This window comes from Lepus europaeus, chromosome X (genome assembly GCF_033115175.1).
Source record: "Lepus europaeus isolate LE1 chromosome X, mLepTim1.pri, whole genome shotgun sequence".
Lineage (NCBI taxonomy): Eukaryota > Metazoa > Chordata > Mammalia > Lagomorpha > Leporidae > Lepus > Lepus europaeus.
In genome coordinates, this window is record NC_084850.1 from 103,010,989 (window position 1) to 103,023,788 (window position 12,800).

The 12,800-nt window shown below is 41.2% G+C and overlaps 1 pseudogene; it reads left to right on the forward strand.

Moving 5' to 3' along the window:
* The window catches only part of LOC133752815 (BTB/POZ domain-containing protein KCTD3-like), a 138,871-nt pseudogene that overhangs the window by 166 nt on the left and 125,905 nt on the right, over positions 1 to 12,800 (forward strand).

The window sequence follows — 12,800 nt, forward strand, 5'->3', positions numbered from 1 at the left end:
AATATAATTCTCAATTGGGAGCAGTGTTGTGGCACAGTGGGTTAAGACACCATCTGTAAAACAAACTTAAAAACAACACTACTAGTCGAACAATACCCTATACCTTGTGCGGTTGTGTGAGTGCAGCCTGTTGAAATCCTTGCTTAGTATATACTAAGTTGATCTTCTGTATATGAAGGTAATTGAAAATGAAACTCGATGAAGGGTGGGATGGGAGAGGGAGTGGGAGAGGGGAGAGCCACGGGAGGGAGGTTGGGGGGGGGAGCCACAACAATACAAAAGTTGCACTTTGTAAATTCACATTTATTAAATAACAAAAAGAATTTAAAAAAGACACCATCTGTGACACTGGCGTCCCATATGAGCACTGATTTGAGTACAGGCTGTTCCACTTTTAATAGCGACTCCCTGCTAAGACACCTGGGAAAGCAATGAAAGATGACTGGAGTGCTTGAGCCCCTGCTATTCAGGTGGGAGACCCAAATGGAGTTCCAGTCTCTTGGCTTTGGCCTGGCTGAGCCCAGGCTGTTGAAGTCATTTGGGGAATGAACTAGCAGATGAGACATCCATTCTCTCTCTCTCCCTCTCTCTCTCTCTCTCTTCATCTCTCTCTCTCCTCCCCTTCTTTCTCGATCTCTGCCTTTTTTTTTTGTTTGTTTGTTTGACAGGTAGAGTTATAGACAGTGAGAGAGAGAAACAGAGAGAAAGGTTTTCCTTCTGTTGGTTCACCCCCCAAATGGCCACTACGGCCGGCGCTGCACCTATCCAAAGCCAGGAGCCAGGTGTTTTTTCCTGGTCTCCCATGAGGGCGCAGGGCCCAAGCACTTGGGCCATCCTCCACTGCCTTCCTGGGCCACAGCAGAGAGCTGCATTGGAAGAGGAGCAGCCGGGACTAGAATACGGCGCCCATATGGGATGCCGGTGCTGCAGGCAGAGGATTAACCAAGTGAGCCATGATGCCGGCCCCTACCTCTGCCTTTCAAATAAATAAATAAATATTTTAAAAAATAATTATTAATTGAAATATCATATTCTAATTGAAAAGTCCTTAGTGAATTTTCACAAAGTAGCTGCACTTGTACCAGACATCCAGTCCAAGAAATGAAACACGATCAGAGATCCATAGATAGAGATGTGGATTTACAAGTCTGTTGTTTGGGGAGATATAAATATGAGATTTGGCAGCATAGAGATAGTAAAGTCTCGAAGTGAGATGCAATCACCCAGAAGTGGATGTAGATAAACAACAGGTCTGAGGATGAAGCTGTGGGACTTTATAACATTTAATAGTTGGATAGATGAAAGGGAAACAGGCAAGGAGGCTGAGAAGGAGTAGATGGTAAAATAGGAGGAGACCCAGGAAAGAATGAAAACAAAGAAAGAACATCTGTCAAGTACAGGAACTCTGGCAGGTATTGGGAACACAGCAGTGACCAAGGTCAACCAGTTCCCTGCTCTCATGGAGCTTGTCAAATGAAGGAGACAGACACATTAAAACAAAGTCGTATGTATCAAACCCATTAGGAAATATAATACAGGCTCTGAGAAAAACAGTAGTGGAAAAATGTAAGGAGGGTCTGATTTAGTTGGGAATGGCTTCTCTCAGGAAATGGTATTTATGTTGAAGCTTTAAGGATAAAGAGGGATTTTACATGTTCAAATTTGGGGAATGTAATAGTTTCCAGGTGCTGCTGTAACAAAATGCCATCAGATGGGTAGCTTGAGCCAACTGAAATCTCTTCTCTTACAGTTCTGGCAGTCGGCGGTCAGAAATCAAGGTGTAGCAAGGTCATGCTGTCTCTGAAGGTTCTAGGTAAGGATCCTTTCTTGTTTCTTCCAGCTTCTGGTAACCCCAGGCATTCCTTGTCTTATGGAAGCCTAAATTCCAATCTCTGCCTCTGAATTCACATGGCCTTCTTTCCTGTGTGTGAGTCTCTATGTAGTCTCCTTTTTATAAAAATTAATTTTATTGATTGGAAAGGTGAAGTGTCTCTCTCTTTCTCTCTTTATCTCTCTCTCTCTCTCTCTCTCACACACACACACACACACACAGAAAGAGAGAGAGAGAGAGAGAGAGAGAGAGAGAGAGAGAGAGAGATTTCATCCCCTGATTCACTTCCAAAATGGCCACAATGGCCAGGGCTGGGTCAGACCAAAGCCAGGAAATGGAAGCTTCCTTTGAGTCTCCCACGTGGATTCAGGGACCTAAGTACATGGGCCATCTTCTGCTGCTTTTCCAGGAGCATAAGTAGGGAGCTGGATCAGAAGCAGAGCAGCCAGGAGTTGAACTGGCACTCTCATAGAGCATGCTGGTGTCATAGGTGGTGGCTTAACTCACTACAACACAATATTGGCCCCTCTCCTCTTCCTAAAAGTATATTAATTAATTATTGGGTTTAGGACCTACCATGCATGTAGGATGATTTCACCAGAAGATCCTTAAAGAAACTAGAAGAAAAGATCTTGAATGAAAATCTTGAATGCTTTAAATATAAAGAAATGATAAATGATTGAGGAGATAGGTTTTTTGTGATTGAATAGTACACAATGTACACATGTATCAAAATATCACATGGAACCCCATAAAAATGTACAATTTTTATGGCTCAGTTAAAAAAAAAAGATCCTGGGGGTGGCTTTGTGGTGTAGCAGATTACCTGTGGCACTGGCATCCCATATGGGTGCACTTTTGTGCCTCATTTCTGATCCAGCTCCCAGCTACAGGCTTGGGAAAGCAGTGGAAAATGGCCCAAGTGCTTGGGCCCTTGACACCCACATGGGAGACCTGGAAGAAGCTCTTGGCTCTTGGCTTCAGCTTGAGTCAGTCCTGGCTGTTGCAGCCATATGGGGAGTGAACTAGAGGATGAAAGATTTCTTTTTCCCTCCCTCTGATTTTCAAATAAATAAATAAATAATATAAAAAGATCCTTGGACAGTGACATCTACAAATGAGGTCACGTGCCAAAACTGAGTGGAGATGAATTTAGGGGACACTATTCAATCCACTATAGGGAATGGGCACAAAAGATAGTATGTTTGAAGCCAAGGTGTGCTGATGCTGAATTGAACCTGCTCTCAAGAGTCAATTATTAAATTTTCAGCAATTTGGCTATCTGGTTGACTTTACATTGATAACTTGAAATGGGTCACAGGTGGGAGAATTTGCATCATGGAAATTGGCAAATGCTACAGATTCCCCAGGATTATTTTTATTTTTGTTGTTGTTTTTTCCTTCTGGAGTGACAGTTGTGAAACACTTTCCCTGAGCCACTGGTTTGAAGGCCATGAGTCCAAAAAAAAAAATAATGGTGCTTCTAGTCTGGCTGGACCCTGATGTAGTGGATCTGGATGGAAGGGCCAGGGCAGGCCATAGAGGGTCTTGAAGATTGCAGCAAGGGTTTTGGATTTTAGCTCTGCAGCAACTGGGGGATCCTTGAGAATTTTCATTAGGGGCCATTTGCGGCAAAGCAGGGTCAGATTTATGTCACTGCTCTAGTAGTTTCTAAACCAGAGGACAGGTAAGAAATCCTTTGACAGGTATTTCATCATCATCTTTTTGTATCCCCTTTGAAGTGTTCCACATAATAGGCATTTGATAAGTGCTGGTTGATCTAAATGCGGTTTTATAAATACCATGCAGGTGGTCAAAACAATGATAAATAAGCCAGCAAACATAATCAAACCATAGTGTATCACGGAGACTTCACAAAAACTGTTCTGCCATTGTCATATACTATCCATTTAATACACACGTATTTAGAGCTGACTGTCTACAGGCACTGTGGGGCTGAGCAATGAAGAAAGCACAATCCTACTATTAAATTGGGATCATTCTTTAAAGGATGCATTTGCTTATTTGAAAGCCAGTGTGTGTGTGTGTGTGTGTGTATGAGAGAGAGAGAGGGAGAGAGAGAGCGAGCGAGCTGCCATCTGCTGGGTCATTTCCCAAATGGCTGAAAAAGCCAGGTCCAGGCCATGCTTAAACTAGGAGCTTGGAACTCCATATCGAGGTCTCTCCACATAGGTGGCAGGGGCTCAAGTACTTGGGCCATCTTCTGCTGCTTTCCTAGGTGCATTAGCAGGGAGCTGGATCAGAAGCACAGTTGCACTCCAAAAGGTGACCTAACCAGCTGTGCCAGAACACTGGTCCCTTAAGTTGGAATCTTATAGAAAACATACAAAGCCTATCAGATAATCTTGAAATAAACTGGGTGACAAGGTAAACATGGAAGGCTCCTTTGAATTTGAGGGGCTTGGGGGAAGCTCCAACAGGAAGCAAACTTCTAATTTTTAAGATGTATTTATTTTGAAACCTTATTTGAGGCCAACAGACACACACAGAGAGATGGAGACAAAGAGGGCTTCCATCCTCTGGCCTACTTCCAAAATACCTGCCAATGGCCAGGGATGAGCTGGAGCCAAAACTAAGGGCTGGATCTGCATCCAGGTCTCGCATATAGGTGGCAGGAACACAAATTATTTGAGCCATCATTGCTGTGTCCCAAGGTGTGCAGTAACAGGAAGCTGGAGCTGGAACTAAACTGTAGGCACTCTGATGTGTGATGCAGGCCTCTTAACCTCTAGGTTAAATGCTTGCCCCACAAGCACTCTTTTAGAGACAGTAATGCCACATGGAACTATGCACTGAATTCATGATTGCCCTCTAAAAACAAAAAAAGGATGGTAAGCAAGCTGGGAAGACTAAGGGGCTGGAGAGCTGTGTGCCCTTGAAATGACCCTGTCAGCGTGTTATATCCTCCACTCACCCACAGTCACTGTTTCTGTCACCTTTATTCCTTTTAGGCTGTGGTAGGCAGGCTTAGAAGGTAACTCGAAGTGAGCTTTGTCCTGGTCTAATCCTCTCCCATTAGAGTGTGGATAAAACCCACAGTTTCATGATAGTGCTCTTGAGCTGATGGTCCATAGTTGGCCCTCTGTATCTGTGGGTTCCACATCTATAGACTCGACCAATCATGGGTCAAAAATATCCTAAATATGTCGTATCCATGCTGAACATGTGGACTTTTTTCTTGTCATTATTCCTTGAGCAGTACAGTATGACTGCTATTTATACTCTATTAGGTAGTACAAGTACTCTAGAGATGATTTAAAGTATATAGGAGTATAGTATATACAAGTTCTATGCAAATACTATGTCATTTTACTTAAAGGACTTAAAATCAGTAGATTTTGATCTCTGCAGGGCTCTCCTGGAACCAAGGCCCCACGAATACTGAGAGTCAGTTGTATAGCAAAAATATTATCCTGGGTGGGCCTGGCCTAATCAGGCAAGCATGCTAAAAGCAAAAAGTGTCCTTGAGCTGTTTGAAGAAGAGGAAGTCAAAGATTTGAGGCACTAGCAAGATTCAATGACCATCACTGGCATGAAATGGGGGGGCAGTGTCAGAGAGTGGGTGCATTTCTAAGAGCAGAGCATGGCCCCCAGATGAGAACCAGTAAGGAAAATAAGGAAGTGGGGACCTCAGTTCTAGAGCCACAAGAACTGAATTCTTCTAAGAATTAGAATGAACTTGGGAGTGGGTTTCTTCCCCTAGGTCTTCAGACAAAAACCCAGCCTTGATTTCAACCACTGATACCCTGAGGATAGAAGTGGCCACACTGTGGCTGACTCCTGATGTAACAGCACTGTGAACTAATACTTAGTGTTGCTTTAAGTTACTACACTTGTGGTCATTTCTTAGCCCACAACAGAAAATGAGTGCCAGGGCCTCCACTCTGAAGGACCAGCTCAGGAATAGCCCAGAGAAGTCTGTGACGAATCATAGTCACTTAAGGGGGCAGGGGTGACACTATTACTAGATGTCATCACATATAATCATGACTTCACGACTATCCTGTGACTTCCAATCACATTTATGGCTTTCCTTGATGACACTTCTGGCCATGCTATGACAAGCATGCTGTACTGTGGGCCATGCAGTCACTGAGGCAAATCGTTGCCACAGAGTAGGAAGCCACGTGAAATGCTGAATCATGCTCTTGCAGAATCTGAGGTGCTTTCTTGGGCTATAACTGTTTTCTTTTTGCAGGTTAAATAGGCACTTGAGGCTATAGTGCCTTGGACAGTGTCCAGACTTCGATTTGCTATACAGAAGCAGCAGCTTGTACAACAGAATCTAGTGACAAAATGAATTGCAATATTGATAGAAGTTTCTTTTTTTTTAAAAAAGAGATTTACTTATTTATTTGAAAGGTAGAGTTATAGAGATAGAGAAGGAGATAGAGAGAAAGATCCTCTATCTGTTGGTTCACTCATGGGCCAGGTCAAAGCCAGGAGCCAGGAGCTTCTTTGGGGTCTCCCACGTGGATGTGGGGGCCCAAGGACTTGTACAACCTTATGCTGCTTTTCTCAGGCCATTAGCGAGGAGCTGTATCAGAGTGGAGTGGGAGTTCCAAGATGGCAGAATAGGAGCAGGACGATCCAAATCACACAGGGCAAAATTGATAATTAAAAAGGAGAGAAGCTACATGTCTGAGATAAAGCCATGGAAAATTTGCAGTGGGAAACCCAAGAGAACAGCAGACTGAGCAGGTCTGTGCTGAAAGAGCAAATAAGAAAGGGAAGTGGCAGAGGCTCAGACTGGGAAGGGCGGCTCCGGCCCCACCAGACCAGGTGAGATGGGAATCTGCAGGTTCATGGAGCTGCAGATAGCAGCAGGAGAGAGAGTTTGCCAACTGCTTTTGAAGTTCTACATGGGAAAAAAAGAGAAAATATAGAATAACAAATCGGGAGATAGAGCACCTCCCTGCCCACCTCCCTCCCCTCCCATGTGGACTTGCAGCCAGCTGGGAGAAACCACTTTGCCCCTTTGTTTGTTTACATTTTTGGATGCAAGCAGGGAACTGTCACCATTTCCTCCTGTGGTTGCATCCATCAATAGTGGGGGGTCACCTCATCTCACCCCTCACCAAGGAATGAAAACCACAACAATTCAGAAGAATTTCTTCCCCCACCAGGCAAGTGGTACAGCAAGGAGAAACCTTGACTATCAGAAGCCCCCCCACCACTGAGAAGTGAGCCAGGCTCCAGTAGGCAGGGCTCTGCTCACTTGCTCACAATGCACAGACCCATAGCAGCTCGTAACAGAGGGAACCGTCCCCACAGAAAAGCCTCCACAGATTAGAGGTTCAGTTCATTAAGCAGGGCACACTAGAGCTGAACACACCAAAGACTAACATCAGAAAGTCCCACAACTATGAGGAAAAGGGCAGCTCACACCAACAGAAAAGAACAGCTTCCTCCAACCAAATAACCAAAGTTAAGCCACAAAGCCTCACGGGGGCCTTGCCTTGAATACCTGTTCCACCCTGGAAAACTGAGCAGAACACCCTGGACACATCCAGCACACACCTCTTTGGTACTCACTGAAAGTGAGTCCCACTAAAACACAAAGACACAAATCAAGGAGAAAAGCAACCAGACCAAATATATGTATACACACACACACACACACAAATGCTCAAAAACAAAGGAAAAACCATAAATAAGAATAAAGAAGACACTATGAGCTCTCAAAAGGAACACTATAGCATTTCAATAGTAGAAGGTGAAGATGAAGGGATCAAGGATATGCCAGAAATAGAATTTAGAGAATTAAACATCAAGTTACTTAGAAGCAATCAGAAGCAAATTCACGAACTAAATGAAAAGTTTTCCCATGAAACTGAGATGTTAAAGAGAAGTCAGAATGAAATACTAGAAATGAAGAATTCAATAGATCAAATAATAAATGCAGTGGAAAGCCTTAACAACAGAATAGGTGAGACAGAAGAAAGAATAACAGAAATAGAAGACAAAATTCTGTAAATTTTTCAGTCAGACTGAAGAAGAAGAAGGAGAAGGAGAAGAAGAAATTAGAAAACTAAAAAATGGGCTGGCACCATGGCTCACTTGGTTAATCCTCTGCCTGCGGCACCGGCATGCCATATGGGTGCCAGTTCTAGTCCCGGTTGCTCCTCTTCCAGTCCAACTCTCTGCTGTGGCCCTGGAGGGCAGTGGAGGATGGCCCAAGTGCTTGGGCCCATACACCCACATGGGAGACCAGGAAGAAACACCTGGCTCCTGGCTTTGGATCAGCATAGCTCCGGCCACAACGGCCATTTGGGGGGTGAAGCAATGGAGGGAAGACCTTTCTCTCTGTCTCTCTCTTTCACTGTCTATAACTCTACCTGTCAAATAAATTTAAAAAAAGAAAGAAAACTAAAAAACATAGTTGGAGATCTACAAGATAATATCAAACAACCTGACACACAGATCCTAGGAGTTCTGGAAGGTGTGGAAAGAGAAAAAGGATTAGAAGGCCTTCTTAATGTAATAATAACAGAAAACTCCCCCAATCTGGAGAAAGAAGGAGACATCCAATTACAGGAAGTACACAGAACTCCCAATAGACACGAGCAGAAGATCTTCATCATGACACCCTGTAGTAAAACTCTCCACAGTAAAACATAAAGAAAAGATCGTAAAATGTGCATGAGAGAAATGCCAAATCACATTCAGAGGAACTCCAATTAGACTCACTGCAGACTTCTCATCAGAAACACTACAGGCAAGATATATTTCAAGTCCTAAGAGAAAAAAATGTCAACCCAGAATACTGTACCCTGCAAAGCACTCATTTATGAATGAAGGCGAAATAAAGAACTTCCATAACAAACAGAAATTGAAAGAACTTGTAACTACCTGCCCAGCCCTAGAAAAGATGCTCAAGGATGTGCTACACACAGAAACAGGAACATCACTATGAAAGAAGGTGAGCACAAAAAATGGCCCAGTAAAAGTACAAAGGAAAACCAAAATAAAAAATTAGGACTATTAATGGAAATATGACAGGGCAAAGTCATTACTTAACAATAATCACTCCATTACTTAACAAAGTCATTCCTTAACAATAGTCTCAATTCCCCAGTTAAAAGATACAGACTGGCTGAATAGATTAAAATAGAAAATCCATCTATTTTCTGCCTACAAGAAACACATCTCACCAACAAAGGTGCACCCAAACTGAAAGTGAAAGAATGGAAAAAGATAATCCATGCTAACAGAAACCAAAAAAGAGCTGGTATAGCCATCCTAATATCAGACAAGTAGATTTTAACACAAAATTTATTAAAAGAGACAAATAATGGCACTATATAGTGATTAAGGGGTCCATTCAACAGGAAGATATGATTATTATAAATGTATATGCACATAGTTACAGGGCACCTGCCTTCTAAAAGAAATGTTAATGGGTTTAAAAGGAGATATAAACTCAAATACAGTAGTGATGGGGGACTTCAATATCCCACATTCAGCAGTGTGCAGATAACCTGACAAAAAATCAGCAAGGAAAAAACAGAGTTAATCAACATTACAGACCAAATGGACCTAACAGATATCTACAGAGCTTCCCACCCTACAGCCACAGAATACACATTCTTTTCACCAGTTTATGGAACTTACTCTAGGACTGACCACATGCTAACCCATAAGGCCAGTCTCAGCAAATTAAAAAAAAAAACAAAATCATACCATTCATCTTCTCATATCACAGTGCAATGAAGCTGGAAAGCAGCAATTCAAGAATCTCTAGAACATATGCAAACACATGGAGACTGAACAGCATGCTCCTGAATGAAGAGAAATCATTGGAGAAATCAAAAGAGGAATAAAAAAAATTTCTGGAAATAAATGAAGATGACAATACAACATATCAAAGCTTATGAGATACAGCAAAAGCAGTGTTAAGAAAAAAGTTTATAGCAATTGGAGCCTACATCAAGAAATTGGAAAGGCACTAAATAAATGAGCTATCAATGCATCTCAAGGATGTAGAAAAACAATAGCATACCAAACCCAGAAATAGTAGGAGAATAGAAATAATTAAAATTAGAGAAGAAACCAACAAAATTGAAACAAAAAATACAAAAGATCAGCAAAACGAAGAGCTGACTTTTTGAAAAAATAAACAAAATTGACACACAATTGGCCCAACTAACCAAAAAAGGAGAGAGAAAACCCGAATTAATAAAATCAGAGTTGAAAAAGGAAAAGGAAATGTAATAATAGACAACACAAAAATAGAATCATCAGAAATTACTACAAAGAGTTGTACACCAACAAAACAGGAAACCTAGAAGAAATGGGTAGATTCCTTGACACATACAACCTGCCTAAATTGAACAATGAAGACATAGAAAACCTTAACAGACCCATAACCAAGACAGAACTCTGTTCGGCAATAAAGATCCTCCCAACAAAGAAAAGCCCAGGAGCAGATGGCTTCACCACTGAATTCCACCAAACATTTAAAGAAGAACTAACTCCAATTCTTCTCAAACTATTCAAAACAATTAAAATGGAGGGAATTCTCTCAAATTCTTTGTATGGAGCCAACATCACCTTAATTCTTAAACCTGAAAAAGATACAGCTGAGAAACAGAACTACAGACCAATATCTCTGATGAACATAGATGCAAAAATCATCAACAAAATACTAGCCAATTGAATCCAACAACACGTGAGAAAGATAATCCACCCAGAGCAAGTGAGTTTTATCCCTGATATGCAGGGATGGTTCAACATTTGTAAATCAACTAATGTTATACATCACATTAACTAACTGAAGAATAAAAGCAATATGATTGTTTCAATAGACATGGAGAAAGCATTTGACAAAATACAACACCCTTTCATGGTGAAAATTTTAATCAAACTGGGAATAGAAGGAACATTTCTCAACACAATCAAAGCAACATATGACAAACCCACTGCCAGTGTCCTATTGAAAGGGGAAAAGTTGGAAACAATCCCACTGAAATCTCGAACTAGACAAGGAAGCCACTCTCATTGCTGCTTTTCAATACAGTCCTGGAAGTTTTTTTTTTTAATATTTTTTATTTATTTGAAAGTCAGAGTTACACAGAGAAATAAGGAGAGGCAGAGAGAGAGAGAGAGGTCTTCCATCTGCTGGTTCACTCCTCAATCAGCCACAACAGCTGGAGCTGCACAGATCCAAAGCCAGTAGCCAGGAGCTTCTTTTGGGTCTCCTACATGGGTGCAGGGGCCCAAGGACTTGGGTAATATTCCACTGCTTTCCCAGTCTTGGAAGTTTTAGCCAGAGTCATTAGACAAGAAAAAAAGAAATCAAAGGGATTCAAATTGGGAAGGAGGAAGTCAAACTATCCCTATTTGCAGATGACATGGTCCTATACATAGGTAATCCGAAAGACTCCACTAAGAGACTATTGGAACTCAAAGAAGAGTTTGGTAAAGTAGCAGGATATAAAATCAATACACAAAAAACAACAGCCTTCGCATACACAGGCAATGCCATGGCTGAGAAAGAACTTCTAAGATCAATTCCATTCACAACAGCTACAAAAAAATTCAAATATGTTGTAAGAAATTTAACCAGATGACAAAAATCTCTACAATGAGAATTACAAAACATTAAAGAAATAGAAGAAGACACAAAAACATGGAAAAATCTTTCATGTTCATGGATTGGAAAAATCGATATCATCAAAATGTCCATACTACTGAAAGCAATTTACAGATTCAATGTGATACCAATCAAAATACCAAAACCAATCTTCTCATTTTTAGAAAAAGTTATGCTGAAATTCACATGGAAACACAGGAGAGCCTGAATAGCCAAAGCAATCATATACAACAAAAACAAGGCTAGAGGCATCACAATACCAGATTTCAAGACATAATACAGTGTAGTTGTAATCAAACAGCCTTATACTGGTACAAAAACAGATGGATAGGCCAATGTAACAGAATAGAAACACCTGAAATCAATCCAAATATCTACAACCAAGTAATCTTCAACAAAGGAGCTAAAATCAATCCCTGGAGTAAGGACAGTCTGTTCAACAAATGGTGCTGAGAAAACTGGATTTCCACATGCAGAAGCATGAAGAAAGACATTTTCCTGACACTTTTTTCACCAAAATCTACTAAAAATGGACTAAAGACCTAAATCTATGACCTGACACCACCAAATTATTAGAGAACATTGGGGAAACCCTACAAGACATTGGTGTAGACAAAGAGTTCTTGGAAAAGACCCCAGAGACACAGGCTATCAAAGCCAAACTTGACAAATGGGATTACATCAAGTTGAGAAACTTCTGCACTGAAAAAGAAGCAATCAACAAAGTGAAAAGACAACTGAGAGAATGGGAGAAAATATTTTCAAACTATACAACTGATAAAAGATTAATAACCAGAATATATAAAGAGATCATGAAACTCAACAACAACAAAGCAAACAATCCGGTTAAGAAAACAGACATTTTTCAAAACAGGAAATCCAAATGGCTAACAGACGTGAAAAAATGCTCAGGATCACTAGCCATCTGAGAAATGCAGATCAAAACCACAATGAGGTTTTACCTCACCCCAGCTAGAATGGCTTTCGTACAGAAATCAACACACAAGAAATGCTGGAGAGGATGTGTGGAAAAAGGTACCCTAATTCACTGTTGGGATTGTAAACTCGTAAAGCTGCTATAGAAGACAGTGTGGAGATAACACAAAGGTCTGAATATAGACCTACCATATTACCCAGCCATCCCACTCTTGGGAATCTACCCAAGGGAAATGAAATCAGCATATGAAAGAGGTATCTGCACTTCTATATTTATCATAGCTCAATTCACAATAGCAAAGACATGGAATCAACCCAAATGCCCATCAACTGAAGACTGGGTAAAGAAATTATGGGATATATACACCACGGAATACTACACAGCAGTGGAAAAAAATGAAGTCTAGTCATTTGCAA